The sequence below is a fragment of the Hemiscyllium ocellatum genome, chromosome 40 (genome assembly GCF_020745735.1).
Source record: "Hemiscyllium ocellatum isolate sHemOce1 chromosome 40, sHemOce1.pat.X.cur, whole genome shotgun sequence".
Taxonomy (NCBI): domain Eukaryota; kingdom Metazoa; phylum Chordata; class Chondrichthyes; order Orectolobiformes; family Hemiscylliidae; genus Hemiscyllium; species Hemiscyllium ocellatum.
Window position 1 is genome coordinate 9,480,978 of NC_083440.1, and position 19,175 is coordinate 9,500,152.

Below are 19,175 nucleotides of genomic sequence, written 5' to 3' on the forward strand. Positions count from 1 at the left end.
GGATTGTCCGAATTTGGATTTGATTTTTGTGTCGTAGCAACACAGCATCAACTTGCTGCTGGGCCAACCATTACATTTCAAATTCGCCCACACTCTGTGTGTGCTAATTCCGGCAACTATATTAAAGGTGCAATGAACCTTACAGCTACATAACATTAAAAAAAAACACTCAAGTGCTGTGGAAATCGGTAAGGAAACTGGTGTTTAGGTCGTGTTGAGATCAGATGTGAATGTAACATATGATGGAGTGGGATCAAGGGGCTTAATGACCTTTATTTCTTTCGTCACTCTTATATTCTCTGTTCTAATCTATTCAGTAGCTTCACATTATTCTGAAAGTATTGCACCTGTAACTAAGCACAATATTCCAGCTGAGACTGAACTAGTGATTTTCACACATTGAACAAAAATTGCTTTCTCTTTTACTCCGTGCCTTATAGCAATTAACCAAGGATGTATGGCAATTTACTAATCAGCCTCTCAAAATTTGCTCTACCAGCTGCAGTAATACATCCACGCAACACCCTCATTGTCAGCATCCAAGATGATACATTGTTTAAACATGTCAATCTTTGTGTCAAATCGATCAATCTATTTTTATTAAAGTTTCATCACTGACTGTTTTAATATGATAATGCTACACATCAAATACATAGATATTTTATTTCATGCGTATGAAACGAAATGCTTTGCGATAAATAACATGGCAAAGCAGTAGAATCAAAATCAGATTTTCTTTCTTGGATTTAAAGGAAAGGGTCTCGGGAAGATATTTTCAAAAATGTTGATTGTACCAGGATAAATTGAGGCCCCGATTCGGAAAGTTAATGTGAAACTTAGATTTGATAATGGGTATACAGAAAATAAAATCATGATCATGATTCACCCTTTTATCATTAAGCCTGAGCTTGAATGCTGTCAAAAAGAGCTGTGCAGCCGAACTGGAAACCATGACAAAGGACATGTCAGTGAATGAGATGAAGCGAGTAACATGAGGTGTGTAAGATAAAATAAACGCATAAATGATAAACATTAGATGATAAGCACATTGACAATGATGACGAAATTTGGGATAAGATGGATAAGAAGTAAGTTTTGTTTTAGCTGACGTTTAGTCCATTAAACAAAAATCATAAAATTATTAACTTAAAGTAAACAGAAAATAATTGGCAAAGAAGCAGCAAGGAACTGATAGTTGACACAATAGAGAGACCTGAGGTACTGTCCTTAATGCAGAAGGATTCAAATTCCAAAGGAGTTTTCAATGTCAAAAATGGAAGGTAACATCGTACAATGTCTTCGTACTTGGCCTTATCAAACCGTTTTTCCACCATTTCAAGTACTTCATTTTTAAAAAAATGATTGAACACCTATGTTTCTAGTACTGCAAGTGTGTTCTGTGAAAGATTTGTACCATTTCAAGGCAATCTCTACAGATTTGAAATGAATTCAACTCTCAATGTTTGCTTTGACGTGCGCTTAATTGTAGAACAAAATGCCAGATATTTCGATTTCTATTCCTTCTTCTCAAAATTTACCACATTCTACACATGATTTATGATTCTCGCTCCCCGATCAATTCGTAAAATACTTAATAGGCAAAGCAGAAAGTGCTGGACGAGCTCAGCAGTCAGTGTTCTGAGTGAAAGAGTTAACATTTTGCATCAGATATGATTCTTCTTCAGAATAGAAGGGATGCCAGACATTTTAACCTTTATACTCTTCAAAATGAACTAGGGGGCACCATAAGATTGTAAGGGGATGGAATAGAATTCGGACATTGATGCCGTTGAGCGTATTCTGCAATTCCATCATGTTTAATCTGTTTCTCAAGCTCATTCTCCTGCGTTTTCATGTAAACTTTGATCCGTTAACTATTCAAGAATCTGTTTATCTCCGTCTTTAGTACGCCCAATGACTTGTATTTTACAGTATTTTCTGACAATGTATTCCATCGAGTCACCACCCTGTAGTTCAAGAAATTCCTCTGCATCTCATTTCGAACGGGTCTTCCCTTCACACTGGAGTTATGGTCACCAATCCTCGACTGTCTGACTGGTGGATCATTTTCTCTACGTGCTGTGTCTCCCAGCCTCTCAGCATCCTGCAATTTTCAATTACATCCCCTTCATCGTTGTAAACACATACAACGGTCATCACAAAATAAGGAAACAGTTCTCACACGACATCCCATCCATTCTTGGGATTATTTTTGTGCACTTCCTGTGGATCCCAAAGCCTAGGACCTTGGTCCTGAGATACAGGGCCAAACTGCTCACAATCTTCCAATTGTGGTCTGACGAGGGCCTTATATATCCTCAGAAGTACGTCCCTGATCATATTGTGTAAACTAGAATTAGCTTTATTACCATGTCCTCTCGACTGAAAAGTTTGAAAGGCCACCACTTGCAGAACATCTTCAATTCCAGTCTAGGATTCTCATCCTAGGTCCAGTCTTCACTTCGGGAGGCTGCTCGCCATCAGAAACCTAAACTCCGTGACTCGATTCGGGAGTCACCTCCCAGCTTGAGTCTACAGTCAGGGAATAATCCACGCCCCCCACGTCATAGTCCTCCTCTTTCGAACCCAGCCAAAAATCACCCTGCAACACCCCCGCACAAACACATCCCACCCCCTCCGACAATCTTAATTCAGAAATTCACAAAAAGCACAAAAATTCAGTGAACTGATGTTTGATGTGAATGAGCTCCAGAATGGGAATCCCCACCCCAACATCAATTTGAATGCCTCTTATGTTTTGGTGCGAAACATTCTAAAGCAGAGATCGTGATTCATCCAGATATAGAAACTGGCCTTGTGCAACATCGAACTCCAAAGGAAGTACAGGAGCAGAGGTATCTGAGTACACATGCGCACTGAAAGTGGCAGGATAGGTCCAGGGATCAGCAGAAAAGCATGCAGATTTCTCAGCTCATTTGAAAAGACAAACAGTATAAAACTATGAAAGTAACATCGAACTTTGAAAAGGAACTTGTTAAAGTATTTTGCACAGTGACCCATTTCTCACATAGAACGAAAGATATGAAAGCAGTGTATGAGCACAGAAGCAATTGACAAAATGGTGTCAGTCATGAGGTATTTCATGAATGAGATTGGATTGAAGACGCTGAGAGTGCTCACCTTGGAGATAATACAAATGAGTGGATATCAAAATCGAGAGTGGCAAGAACGTGTAGATGGGAACAAATTGTTTTGGATGAAACAAAGAACGAGAACGAGAGTGTTAAGATTAAAAATCATGTGTAAAATGAGGAATTTTGAAATGAGTAACAAAACATCTGCCTCTGGGTTCTCACAACATTTCCACTGCTTGAAATATATTGGAAGCAAATCCACTTCAGGCCTTAACTAAGGCAGCAGATACATTTTGCGGGTGTGTTCGGGAGGAGGGTGTATCGAAGTTGCAAGGATATGAGGCTATAGTCGATGGTTGGCAGTCAACCATGCTGCTCATTTCATGTAACAGTGGGGCAAAAAGCGTCCTTGCGAGATTGAAGATTTGAAAGATACTGAAAAGATCTTGGCAACATTAATGTGAGGAGGACTTTGAAATTAACAAACCTGCATTACACTAATAACACATTCCCGATGGTCGATATGAGAATTTGAGATCTAAGACAGAAATGAGAGGATAGAAGGAATACTCTGAACTTGTTTAAGTCACTGTCGAGACCTGAATGCAGTAAAGTGCCTCAGAAAAAAAAAACTCAACTGTCTCCATAGCTTTGCTCGAGATTTACCAGAAAATGAGCTTTTCCTCAAACTTGCAATGACAATCTGTAGTGTCTAAAACAGCTCTCTTTCACATAAAATGGAAGACATTTACGAATGAGGTGGTCGTCATCCTTACCAGGTACAATTGCAGCTTTGTCCGAGTGTAGGTAGCAGTGTATGTTTACTGTTACAGCATTAATGTCCCAAAGAGTCTCGTTGGTTATGTATTTCACAATTTCTTGTGAAAATGCATGACCCTCAATTTAGACAAAATCATTTATTGACTTATTTTGCATTCACAGTCATGGATTCCACCAGTCTTCAAGTTGAAGATAACATTACAATGTCATGCGCACGCTTTTTTTTCAGTTTTCTTTTTTGATGCTTTCTGACAAAGTCCAATTGAAGCCAGTCTTTTCCATTGCAAATTTAAATATTCTGAACTACATACTCGAGTTTCGGATGAAACCATTTGGTTTTCAATTTTCACTTCAGTATTTGTTCTTTCCTTCCTAATTACAAGAGATAACATTGGGCCACTACAATATTTAAGATGGATGCTTAGATCCCTTGAATTCTTGTTTTGCATTCCCGTTGAATTTAGAAAAATAAGACTTCCCTTTATGGAAGAACTTACACTTATCAGATTTTTTGTTGTTGAGAAAGTGGAGTTGAGCTGCTTCTTAAAAGCAGTATGGTGTGCACCATGAATTGAGTAATTCACCTCCTGTCTCCTTCAAATCCAACAGTACAAATCAAAAGCGTTGTGGATACTTCTGCAGCGGTGAATACCGGTTTGCAATCAGTTATACAAACATTGAATCTGTCTATTGCAGACACTCATGAGATCAAGAGCTCCTTCATTCTTGTGAACCTTTGGTTATGGCTGCATGTGCTATCTTTCAAATCGCCATCATGACAGCACGTAATTACACAATAAGCAGAGGTTTCCAGTCCAAAGTGTATATCTAAATTAATTGTCGAGAGTATAATGCTGGAAAAGCATAGGTGTCAGCAGCTTCCGAGGAGCAAGAGAGTTGGCATTTTGGGCTAATTCTATTGCTCATCAGATGCTGTCTGACCTGCTGTGCATTCCCAGCACCACACTCTCGACTCTAATGTCCAGAATCTGCTGTCCTCACTTTCAACTAAATGCCTAAAGTCTCTCAATCCAACAGATAACTAATTATCACCGAGCATCGTTCCTCCTGGTATAATAAACGTCATTCTTTGCCCGATTCGCTTCCGTTTAACTTCTCGCTCTTCTGTCTCGTACCTACCATATGTTTCAAGATTTCCAAGACTTTTCTTCGTTATCTCCACTGTGATATTGTGAGGAATTTTGCTCTTTCCGTTTTAATATGAATATAGAAATCCACTTGGAACCGTTACAGCTCAATTCAGTTTTGCAAAGCCATCTGCCTTTGAAGCCAGAAATAATGAGTGTTTCTTTTCTATTGGAGAGTTGAGAGAACTGCATAAATCTAATGTCCAGATTGTAATGATGTCTGGGAAACCAAATGCACTCAACTTTGTAATCAATGTTTTTTTTAATTCATAAGGGATTCCATGGTACGTTGTGTGGCTGGGCGTGGGCAGTCCGAAAATATTGAAGTCGAACTGTGCGATTATCAGAACAGTGGTGATCTCAAGTGTCAATGTGATATAATGGCTCCGAAAATGTATCTATGTCTCACGGTTTTATTGCTCATGTGTTCTCCTTTCACAATTCCTATGCAACAATACTTAATGCAGGTGCACATTAAGGTGCACATTATTTTTTCAGTGGGAAGTCTGGAAGGAAATGTTTGGATAAGGTCCTCAACAATAGCTGAACAAGACCAATTTTCAACCCAGAGGGTCAGAGGAATAATGCCACACTGCGAAGAGAGAGGCAGAGAGACATCTGAAAGTGGTGTAACTGCAGTGTGACAACACCTTGAGCAAGAGACAAGTATGAAGGAGAAGGTACTTCGAACGACATTCCAGCCTGAGCAAGAATTTTACCAATCCTTCTAGCATCACGTCATATTGCTAACCAGCTTTTCAGTTACAGGAAGGCAAAGGCCTCATGGTGTTTATCGCTCGACAACCTAGAATAATGCCCTGGGAATGGCTAAGATTCCTGACATCGCAGATGGTGAAGTTTGAATGCAACAGAAATAAATATGGAAGTAACAGTCGACTGATGACAATGGAACTATTGTGAATTGTCGGGAAAAAATCCAATCTGGCTCACTAATGTCCTTTAGAGAAGGACGTCTGTCATCCTTACCTTGTCTGGCGCACACGTGCCTCCAGAGCCATAACGACATGGTTGACTCTCAACTGCTCTCTGAAACATCCTGACAAGACTCGGGGTTTTACTAATCGCTAAAAGGGCATAACAAAGGCACGAAATTCGATGGACAAAGAAAATGGTAAAAACACTTACAACCTGTCGACCATGCAAAGTTCTTCTTACCAACATCTGTGGGCTAATATCGAAACTGGTGAAGCTATCTCACATACAAGAAAAGCAACCGCCTGACATAGTCATTTTTATTGAAACATACTTTGCAGGTAACATCCCTGACACCATTGTTACTCTCCCTGGATTTGATCCATTCCACTGCCAGGACAGACTCAGCAGAAGTGACTGCACAGTGGTATAGATTCGGGAGGCAGTTGCACTGGGAATTCTTGACATCGACTCTGGACCTCATGAAATCTCATGCCTTCAGTGTAAACAAGGCTGAGGAAATGTTTTACTGGTGACAACACACCATTCTCCTTAAGCTGATGAATCAGCATTCCTGCCTGTAGCGCAATACTTGGAGGAATCTCTGAGAATAGCAAGGATGGAAAATGTAGTAATGATCGAGACGTTTGCATTCTAAAGGATACAACCGCTAGACTATTCCTAGGGTAGCTGGTGAAGGAAACAACAAAAGAAAACTTATCACTGACGTCATACTAATTAATTAGATGGCTGCAGAAATATCTGCCCAAAGCACTATAGGTAAAAGAGATCACCGCACAGTCCTAGTGGAATCGAAGACACGCCTTCACTTTGAGAATCACCACATTGAATGGTGCAGACTTCAAACTGATCTAGCAGCTCAAGACTGAACATCCATGAAGTGCTGTGGGGCACCCAAAGCAGCAGAACTGCATTCCAGCGCAATCTAGAAACTCATGACATGGCATATCCCCACTCAGCCATTAGCCTCAATACTGGGGATTAACCATGTTGCACTGGAGAGTGCAGGAGGGCTTGCCAGGAACAGCATCAGGAATACATAAAAATGAGTTCTTAACTTGGTGAAAGTATCAGACGGCATAAATAGCAAGTGATAGACAGTGCAAAGCGATCCAACAATCAATGGATCATAACTAAGCTCTGCTGATTTTCCACTTCCTGTCGTGAATGTTGGTGGACAATTAAACAACTCAACAAGGAAGAATTTTCCACAAATATCCCCACCCTTAATGATACAGGTGGCCAACACATCAGTGCAAAAAATAAGGTTGATGCATTCGCAGCAAACTTCAGTCATACGTGCTGATTGGATGATCCATCTCACTCTCTTGCAGCTATCCCCAGTTTCGTAGATAACTGTTTCCAGCCAATTCTATTCAGTACACTTGATATCAAGGAAACGTTGCAGGCACTGCAGACTGTAAATGAGATCTGATAAATTCAAGCAAATTAACTGAAGACATGAGATCACGATTCAAGTGCTCCCCGAGCCAAGATCTTCCAGTATAGTTGTGACTCTTGCATCTACCCGACTAGGTGGAACATTGCCCAGGTATGATCTGTGCACAAAGAGCTGGACAAATTTTAAACGGCCAATTATTGCATAGTCTGTCTACTCGCCATTCGCAGTGAAGTATTGGAAGTGGTCATCAAATGTGCTGTCAAGCAGCACCAGCTCAGCAACAACCTGCGCAGTGGCGTTCAGTTTGGGATTCGCCAGGATCAATCAGCTCCTGGCCTCGTTATAGCCTTGGTTGAAACATGTACAAAAGTGCTCAATTCCACAGGTGTGGTGAAGGTGACAGCGCTTGAAAACAAGGCTGCTTTTCACCGATTATGCTTTTAAGGGCCATGGGAAAACATGAATCAATGTGTACCATGGGAAAATACTGTGCTGCTTCGAGTCATAACTGGCATAAAGGAAGATGTTTGTGATTGCAGAAGGTTAGTCATCTTAGGCCCAAATATCTCTGCAGGAGTCCCCATTGCTGTGTCCAAGGACCAGATTTCGCCGATGATTGCACAGAGTTCAGCGTCATTTGTAACTCTTCAGGTCCTGAAGCAATCCGTGCTCAAATGAAACAACATCGGGACAACATTCAGGCTTGGGCCGACAAGTGGCAGTTACAATCGTGCCACAAAACACCAAACAATGAATACTACCAATAAGTGTCACTCCAACCACCGCCACTTGACATTCAACGTTATTACCGTCACCGAATCCCTGACACACAGCAACCTTGAGGTTACCACTGATCAGAAACTAATTCGGAACCATTCCGTAAATACAAAGTCTACAAGCGCAGGTCAGAGACGATGGATTCCATGCCGAGTAAGTGGCATCCTAATAGTCCAAAGACTATGCCCCAGCTACAATGGAAAACTCAGACGTGTGATGGAATACTCCCACTTGCTTGGATCGGAGCAAGTCCAACAACACAGAAGAAGCTTTACACCATCCAAGGAAAAGCAGCCCGCTTGATTGGCACCCCATCAACAAATAATCAGTCCCTCTAACTTCCGCGGTCAGTAGCAGTGGTGTGTACTCTCCAGAAGATGTACAGCAGAAATTCTCGAAGTCCCTTCGACAGCAACATACAAACATGCAACCATTTCCACTGAGAAGGGTAAGGAAGTCATACACTTGAAAAAACCACCGCCTGCAAGTCCCCTCCGCAAGCTACTCACCATTCTGACTTAGAAGATCACGCCGTTCCTTCAACGTCATTGCATTAAATTCCTGTCTTTCCCTCACGGCCTGCATTTTTGGTCGACCCACAGCAACGAAATTGCAGGGATTCAAGAACTCATCTCAGCATCGCCTTTTCAAGTGCAAATAGGAATGATCTATTAATGTTGGATAGCCAGTGAAGCCCACGCTGCATAAGTAAAATAAAAGTCAACTGAGCTAAACAATGATGGACAATTGAAGGGATTTCAGTATGACTACTCAAATAAGTGACTTGAGTTGAAGGTATTTGCGCCATCTCCTGGCCTCTTCGATGCATGACTCACCAATAAGTCACGTTATTGACAACGTGGACAATTTTGTATTATAAATCATCGAACCGAATGCTGAAATCCAACTGGTCCACATCAACCATGTTCACAAACACCAATCCATCATTTGTTTACGTTATCCCCCATGTACCTTCAACCTATTTCTGATCGAGGACTTAGCGAAATGTATTTTGAAATTTGCAACTATGCCTGCATCCAATATTTCTTTTGGCAGTACATTCCATGTAAATGGCATTTTCTGTGCGAAGAGTTGACACTCATGACTTTCTGTTGAAACATTGTACTTTCACTTTAAATTATACCCCATAATCTTGGCAAACAGTCGTCGCTTATCCATGAATCACATGATTTTATAAATCTATGTTATCTCCCCACTCAACCCGTTCTGCTTAACGAGCCTTTTTTAATCCTTCAAAACCATCATTCATGCCAACATTCTTGTAAATCGTTTCTCAACCCTACTCTTAATGAATAGTATCATTCCTACAACAATGCAATCAGAACTACCTACAGTGCGAAAGCAGAGGTCTAACCAAAGTTCTATGAAATGTCAGAAGGAATTCCCAACTCCTATGTTCAATAATCGAAAGTGTAAGCGATGAAGAAAGGCATGCTAAACAATATAATAACCACTTTATGCAACTGTGATTGAAAGTTCACAAAATTGAGGACCCGATGGCTCAGTGGTTAGCATTGATGCCTCTCACATACCAGGGACCCGTGTTCCAATCCTACATCTGTCGACTGTCTGTGTGGAGTTTACATGTTGTGCCTGTTTCTGGGTGGGTTTACTCCAGGTGCTATTTTTCATCTCACAAAGCAGAGAAGTGCAGGAAAGGTGAATTGGCCATATAACCTGCACATAGGGTTCAGAGATGTGTGGGGTAACTGCGTTCCGCAGTGAAAAATATCGAGTTCTAGGGCAGAGAATGTGTCTAAGATGTTGACGTTTTGCATGATCGGGGTGGACGTGTTGGGTCCTATAGGCAGTTTCTACATTGTAGAAATTGCATGATCTATCGATTAACGAATCACCACTTCTGTTTGAGAACACTACCCAGGATGTTACACTTAATTTTATCTGACTTCTTCTTGTTTGTTTTCAAAAATGCAATACCTCACATTGATACAAATTAAACTCCATCTGCCAGTCGTCAGCCCTTTATTCCAATTGATCAAGAACTCTTAATAAATTCATTCAGCAACAATTTCAATGCTCCTCCAGATGAATGATCAACATGAACTGCTGGTGATCCAGTTGTGTAACGGTTGCATGCAAATCATCATTCAAGACAAATTTCACTCATTCCTTTGAGACATGATGCATACTTAAATAGAAGATGTGAGGTGAGGGCTTGTCTGAGTCTCTCACGTCGAACAAAACGTATCACTCAGAAAAATGGAACGGCCAAAGATTCTGCTGATTAAGGAGATTTATTATCCAATTCTTGCAACCATCGGTGTGCCTGGTGAGACTGATTTAAACGTTATATTGTGAATGTGTGTGAATTGCCTCAGAGTTTTAAACCGACTCTGGGAAGTCTGGAATATTTCTTGGATCCCAGTGATGCAATGGCAGATTTTACCCCTTCTGTTTCATAACTCCTCTGTTCACATCGTGCTTGTTTCACTGGGCTGATAATTCTGTTGTTGTCACCATGTGTTTGATGGTTGAAACGGGCGAAACATGACTAACAAAGTAATTGTAGAGCGGATGGATCCTCGTGTTGGGCAATCTAGAACGAGAGGTTGTAGTTTTAGAATGGTGGCAGATTTCAAACAGGTTTGGGGAGAGTTAAAGATCTTAAAGGGGCATCAATCTCTAAAATCCACTGCCCAAAAGTGTCCGGAAATCAGAACATTGAATAAATCTAAGGAAGAGGCAGACATGTTTCACTTGCTTAGCAGATTAGGATATCACTGCATGTGAATTAAATATACACATGAGTTCCTACTCAGTATGCAAGAGTAAAATCCCTACATATCTTTTATTGGGCTGAATTATTGAGTGAAATAATTCATATCTTTGAGATGCACAAAATTCACTAGAAACTTTCCAGCTCGTTCTCCTCATGGATCTTTCCAAATTTGTCACCAACCATTCTTGTCCTGTCTTTGCCACAATTTCAATGTAGTTGATAATCCAGAAAACAATATCTGCGAGGTGTTAGTGTGACAAATAATCATGACGCTTTTGAAGTATTTTGGTGTGCTTTGTGTTTCTAAGGCATAAAGGTCAATGGAAAAAGCGCTAGATCATGTTATTCGAATAGTTAGGGATATATTTGACTGGAGAAGACTTCTTTATTTCAGTAGACCTTTCTCTCTGATGCAATCTTCTCTTATTCAATGACATTTAATTACACTTTCGAGAAGGCAACTACAATGTAATGTCATCAAACGTCTGTCATTTGGGGTGAGGAGTTTTTTTTGTTATTTGTCATGTCACGATAAGCAGATGGGAACTTCTTGCTTTTGGGGAGTACACCTGGATAATCGCATGGTTTATAATTGATACCTAGGTTTGTGTATTGACGTTTCGAAAAATTGATTAATTGGTTCTCTCCTCTTCCTTTGTTACAGCAAACGTGATGACCATTGTCGTTCTTGTGCGAGGAAACTGTGGCCTATCTAAATGTATCTCTGTCTACATGCTTTCCATGGCAGCAGCAGACTTATTGGTTTTAAGCAATAATGTCATAGTTTATAGCATTCTTACGTATCAGTTTCCATTTTCATTTCTGCGTCAGACACATATTTGTAAGTTTATTTTCTATCTGCACTGTGTTATGCTCAATTCATCCGTCTGGTTCACAGTCGCCTTTACGTTTGATCGTTTTGTCGTCATCCGCTGTCCAAAGTTTAAGACAAAGTATTGTTCTGTGCGAGTTTCAGCTACAGTTGTAACAGTGAGCTGCATCCTCATGTTTATCAAGGATATCCCTGTTTTCTTTGCGTATGAACATGAATACATTATTAAACACGTGAAATGGAACTGCCAGTCAAGTGTGACGTTTTTTTCCTCAATTGCAGGAGTCGTGTACATCTGGTTTTTCAGCATCTGTTTAGTTTGGCTTCCTTTCGTTTTAATTGCCTTGTTCAACTCATTGACGGTCAGACATATTCTCGTGAGCAGTAAAGCCCGCAGAGCGCTTCGAGTTCACACAATTGACAATCAATCTGATCCCGAGATGAAGAATCGAATGAAATCTATTGTTTTACTCTTTGCTATCTCAGGAAGTTTCGTTCTGTTGTGGATGACAACTGTGCTTAACCTTGTCATGAGCAGACTGACAAATCCTACTTATTATCAAGGAGATGTTGGAAATCCAGCTTATATTGCTGTCGAAGCTGGAGCCATGCTGAGGTATTTGAGTTGCTGTTCAAACACGTGCATCTACGCAGTGTCCCAGAGAAAATTCAGAGAAGAACTTGTCAATGCTTTGAAATGGCCCTGTGCATTTATTTTAAAATCGTCAGAAATGAAAAGAAGACAGCAGAGAATACCTGGATTTGAAATTCAAATATGTTCCGTATGAGGTTGGACTCTTTGGTCATACCGGCATGAAGAGTATTAATTGGTAGAAAAGAAAAAAAAGATCAGTGTCCCCGTTCAACTTTTCATCTTTTACAAGATTGTAACGCTTGTGTTATCACACATTTCAATGTCCTAGTCATTGTTGGGATTATAATAATATTTCTGCATCGTATGTAAACGGTTCCACCGGTAGTGGAACAGTGCAATCTTTCTCATAATAAATTAAGAACAGATTGCAGACTCTCAGTATTTCTTCATTAAATTAAAAGCGTAGGAGGTTTCCGCATTTTTCACATAATTTCTCATGTAATTTCATCGGACAAACTATTCAATTGTATTCAAAACATTCTTCAATTTCACATTGCGTTAATAATACAGACAAAATAAATGTAAATGTAAATGCTTTACTGCACTCCAGGGAAATGCATGGCAAAATGTTATATTTGTACATATAGCTACTGGTAATTAACTGGTCCAATATAATAGCATGCATTAAACACACTCCAGCAAAGGAAAAAGAAGACAAACCAATTTTCCCACAAGCAACCATATTAGCAGAAGCCGAGACAGGTACAGAGGCTTCAAAATCTAGCCCAAAGGCCCCAAATACAGCACAAAGCTGAAACTATAAAACTTATTTCAGTGTGAGCTTCATCCCAAACATTCTCGTTGTTTGCATCGTTCCACTTTTGCTTAGAAACCAAGGCCTTACGTGTTCATTACTTCGATGGCTTTGATATCAACTCCTGCAGTCCGATCTTAACTTTCTTCACGAAATCAAATCCGTCAGCATATACTTCTGAAAGGTATAGTCTCGTCACAATACAGCCTAACTGTCACACCCGAAAAAAATGAATCATCAATATGCAGATGGCTTTACTTTTAAACGCATCTAAGCTGAGTTTATCAGTACACCATAATACATATACTTTACGTTAATTCTAAAAAGGCAAATATTCACTATGGCAACCCTGTTCAGTCAATGTCTGAATTGACTGAACCTAGGTTTGTGGTTTGAGATTTCGAAAAATTGATTAAATTTTTCTCTCCTCTTCCTTTTTTACAGCAAACATGACGACCATTGTCGTTCTTGTGCGAGGAAACTGTCGCCTCTCTAAACGTATCTCTAAACGTATATCAATTCTTCGAATGTTCTGGGTTCGAATCCAGCTTTGGAATACTGTGGAAGTTGTATTAAGTAAATGTGAGGAATCATGTGTGTAAGTCAGAACACCGTCGTGGATTGTCAGGAAAAACAAAGGACATCGTTCAGTAACATCATTATGGAAACGAAACTAATCCACTTGGCTGATCAGGACTTCATGTGAATCCACACACACCACAATGTGGTTGAAACTTAAATGCCACCTTGCCAATGTGGAATGACAAAGAATTGTTTACTTGACCAGTAATGCCCTCATCCCGTAAATAAATAAACAAGTTAAAATGTAACAACTTTTAAAAAGAATAAAGACAAATGTTCAGTTGCATCCTATGTTTCAGGGAAGATATGATATGACATACTTATGTCAAATAAAAAAAAACAGTTATTCCGTTGTTCGATCGCCATCAACTCATAGAGACCGAAAGGTGAAAGATTCTACACCAATGAAACAAATCTGTTTGATTGAACTTTCTTGGATCTCCCTGAAATGTTATATGGTCTAGGGATCTCTAAGCAGATAAAAACGTGAGTCAAGCACATGAGACAGTGCATATGTGTAATGCAAAGTTATGATATCTGATAGTCAGTACAGATGAAAGAGAAATACCATGCCAGGTTTAAAATAACTACGATCCTTCTAATGTATATTTCCTCACTAAACATCTGCTACAGAACAAAACAGAATACTAATAATATATTATTTTCCAGTTCACATAACACACACTGGTACGGAGACATATCAAAGAATATGCATGATATACAACATTTCATTATCATCAGCTTTTCCACGTCAATATAATTTGCAGGAAAGTAACATTGAGTGACATCGAACGTAAGGGACGTACTGCCATGGCCAATGACCCAGTTAGCTAAATCCTCGACTGTCACTGACGAATCAAGTGATAGAAAGAAATGTTCAGGAGAAGATGCAATCCTCAAAAAGTCGAGGGCAGCAGTGCACATGAACCCTCTTTGCGCGGCCACTTACAGAGAGGGTGGTTTGTTCATGTTTCATATATGGATGAACTACCAAAACAACTACTGGATGTATGTTCTGTGTAGTATTCTAAAAGATATTTGAATAAGAAAAAGCGTGTCAAGGGATGTGGATCAAGTGCAGGCTCGTGGCAGGAATCCAGGTTCGATTCCAGGTTCGGACGACCTTCTGCGTCGAATTTATGCATCCGCCCCGCGTCCATGTGGTTTACTTCCGGTTGCTCTGTTTTCCTCTCACAGTCCAAAGATGTGCATATTATGTGAATTGATCTTACTAGAATTGATCAGACTGTTCAGGGACATTGTTGACTTGTTTGGCGGAATGGCCTCTTGCCACACTGGAAGGATTCTATGATTCGATGTCGACTAGTTTAACTTAGAAATCTGGTCGTTAACGCATGTTTGTATCAAAGGCCTACTTCTACGCTGAATGAATCTACAAATGTTTGTGCATCAGTTTTCAGAGAAAACGCAATTCCCAAATTCAGAGAACGAACTGTGATCAGGATTTGGATGTAGGTGGGCTCGCTGAGCTGCAAGATTCATTTCTGGAAACTTATATTCAAAACAGCTACCTGAGCTACAAATGTTCTCAAAACATTTGAGGGGGGGAAAATGCCGTGATACGTTTTATAAATAACTGCAGAAGGAAGTTTTAAAGTTAAATGAAGTTGTTTGTGTTTCTTACTGTTTGACTGAACTCCCCGACAAATCCAATGCCAAGAATTATATGAACAATTCAATTCAGATTATTCACCAATGTTCCAATGTGATCGATTCTTTTTGTTGAAAACTGTGGAAATATAAATATTGACTCGGCCAAAAGTCTGAATTGGTCCAACAGTTTGCATTCTCCACAGAAATGCATGAACAATGCAGACACTACTGTCGGTCAGCAATATTTCCTCAACTTCTAAGAGGGAGGTGATGTTCCAGCATGACCACTGTGGTATTATTAATCTAAGTAATATTATGCAGGACGTGAGCTCAAATCCCAACGTTATTTTATCTTTGTTGATAGATAAAGAGTTGACATGGAAGCACAGAGAGTGAAAAAATAAGAAATAACGGTAACGTTTCAGTAATCTGAGGAGGGATCCTAATCACACCTGGACATTGAAATAATTTTAAAAAGTAATTTCGAAAAGCAGGTAAGGGCATTTACAATAGAGCAAAATTATGACGTTCCACAGAAACCATTATTTTGAAGGAGTTCAAAAAAGTCACTTCCTGTGGATGTACAGTGAAGTCAAATGGCAAGTTAGCAGTTGGAATGGCTGATGATTATGTATTGTTCCATACATCAACGTTTAACTTCCAAAAGCCTTTTCAATCCGTGAAGCAGAGAAATTCTGGCAAAAAGAAATTCGCATTCTGAAAGGGAAACTTAGCGCTCGGTAAAGGTCATGAGGATTATTTACCACAGGGTTAAAAGGAACCCATTAAAGGGGACAGAGAAAAAAGAAAAAGGTTCCAATGTTTTCACTGCAATAAAGTCGGCCAAGTGAATTCGCAATGTTGGTAAATGAGGAGACGCACCGTTCAGCCAGACACAAGAAAATTGAATAAGCTGGAAACGTTTTGGAGTAGTAATGCAAACAATAGAATCTGAGTAAAACAGGCTGGATCAGACTCTCGTGATAAATATTTATGTGATAATTAGCAACAGAACGTAGGTGTGTTTTATTGCATGTAAACAATGCAGACTAAGTTGTTTTAAAATGACGCCATTTTTTGGCATCGATTTTTTTGTAAGATGTCTGATGAATTCACTTCTTTAAACAATTTTGTTCTGTCCTTGGTCTTTTACTCAAAGATGTCGTAAAAACAGCGATTCTGAAATGCTTTGGCTTGGATGATTTTTTTTTGTCAACAGCAGGTTTGATTATACTTCAATGATTTCGTCTTAGGTAAAAGGTTTTAAAGCATTAAAAGAAACACTTGAACAATGAAATGAGAGTGACCAGTTCTCTCAAATTTTCTCTGGTGTAGTTTCATTCAGCAAGCAGCTTTATTTTGCAGCTGCTGGTTACTTGTAACATCGTGTTCCATTCTTTATCTCCACCCGTTCTTCAACCCCTCGCTCCTTCAAGACCCTATGTTTTATCTACATTTTTTGGAAAGGGACGTTTATGGGGAATACTGCATCATTAATTTACAGTAATCAGTTTGGTTTTACGACAGGTCGAGTTATTCTTTATTCTGTTCTCCGTTGTATTGGATAGTCTTGAAAAATAATTATGTTTTATTTAAAACTAAGTTGTTGGCCATCTGTCTCAATCCTGGAATATCCACCACACGCAGGCTTAAAACAACAGCAAAGCTCGGGTCTGTGTTATTTCCTTGACATTTATTGTGGAAGTCTGGCCTGGTCTATAATTAATTGTTGTGCAACCAAAGATGCTCCCAAACTGTAAAACAGAATGAATTCATTCAACGTTAACTTCAGTTTGAACTCTCTGGATCAGCTTCTTGTATTCAATTCACGAAGAAAACATCTTTGGAATTATCCTCAGTCTCATATATATTTGCAGGAGCTCTCACGTTTGATTTCGTGTGAGTGACTTCTGGTTTTAGACTTTTTTGACCATTTCTCCGCTCACTGAACATGATTGAGCACAACCGAAAAAACATTGTTGCAACTGTCCTGCATATTTTGTATCTATTGGACTTGCCATGTGCGTAGAAAAATCCTGACTTCGACTCCTGCTTCGTCATTCGCACTAATAAATCAACTCCAGCGAAACATCATTTCTTGAATACCGCGACTGCACTTGTCTAAACAATTAGAATCTCCATTTAGAATCTGCACAATGAGATCAGAATATACTCTCTATCGATCTGAAAGACCAGAGCTCTGATCACTTTGAAATCTATAGAGTGAACATTAATCGTTCTATATTTCTCCCAGTGACCAGGAAGTCCCAGGCTTGAGTGGTAGCGTTTATGAAGAGCATGGGTAAATGTAAGGAAGGAGTTGTCGTGTGGATGTAAGGAAATTCCTTCTTACTCAGAGGCAGGTAGGGTTCTGTAATGCACTTCCTCGAAGGTCAGTTGAGGTGAGAATCCTCACAAACGTTGCAAGGTCCTTAGATAAGCAGGAGAAGAGCAAGAAAATGCAAGGTGAATGGTCGATTGCAGCTTTGTACGAGTTTAACAGCGGTGTATGTTTACTGTTACAGCATTAATGCCCCAAAGAGTCTCGTTTATAATGCATTTCACAATTTCTTGTGAAAATGCATTACCCTCAATTTAGACAAAATCATTTATTGACTTATTTTGCAATCAGGGTCATGGATTCCTCGAGTCGTAAAGTTGAAGGTAACATTACAATGTCATGTGCATGCGTTTTTATTTTAGTTTTCTTTTTGATGCTTTCTGACAAATTCCAATTGAAGCCATTCTTTCCCGTTGCACATTTAAATATTCTGAACTACATACTCGAGTTTCGTAAGGATGAAACCATTTGGTTTTCAATTTTCACTTCAATATTTGCTGTTTCCTTCCTAATTATAAGAGACAAAATTAGGTCACTACAATATTTAAGATGGATGCTTAGATCCCTTCAACTCTTGTTTTGCATTCCCGTTGAATTTAGGTAAAAAAGACTTCTCTTTATGGAAGAACTTACAATTATCAGATTTTTTTGTTGTTGGGAAAGTGGGGTTGAGCGGCTTCATGTGCATCATGAATTGACGATTTCACCTCCTGTATCCTTCAAATCCAACAGTACAAAACAAAAGCGTTGTGGATACCTCTGCTGCGTTGAATATCGGTTTGCAATCAGTTATACAAATATTGAATCTGTCTATTGTAGACACTCATGAGATCACGTGCTCCTTCATTCTTGTGAACCTTTGTTTATGGCTGCATGCGCTATATTGAAAATTGCCATCATGACAGCATGTAATTACACAATAAGCAGAGGTTTCCAGTACAAAGTGTAAATCTAAGTTAATTGTCAAGAGTACAGTGCTGGAAGAGCACAGGATCTCAGGCGGCATCCGAGGAGCAAAAGAGTTTGCGTTTTAGGCTGACTCTCTTGCTCCTCAGATGCTGTCTGACCTGCTGTGCTATCCCAGCACCACACTCTCGACTCTAATGTCCAGAATCTGCGGTCCTCACTTTCAACTAAATGACTAAATTCTCTCAATCCAACAGATAACTAATATTCCCCGAGCATCGTTCCTTCTGGTACAATAAGCTTCATTCCTTGCCCGATTCGCTTCAGATTAACTTATCGCTCTAATGTCTCGTACCTACCATATGTTTCAAGATTTTCAAGACTTTTCTTCGAAATCACTACTGTTCTCTGCCTTCGTGGAGTGCACAGATATTGTGAGGAATTTTGTTCTTTTCATTTTAATAAGAATATAGAAATCCATTTGGAACCCTCACAGCTACATCTCAAAAGGTTAGTCATCTTAGGCCCAGTATATCTCTGCAGGAGTCCCTCATTGCTGTGTCCAGGGACCAAA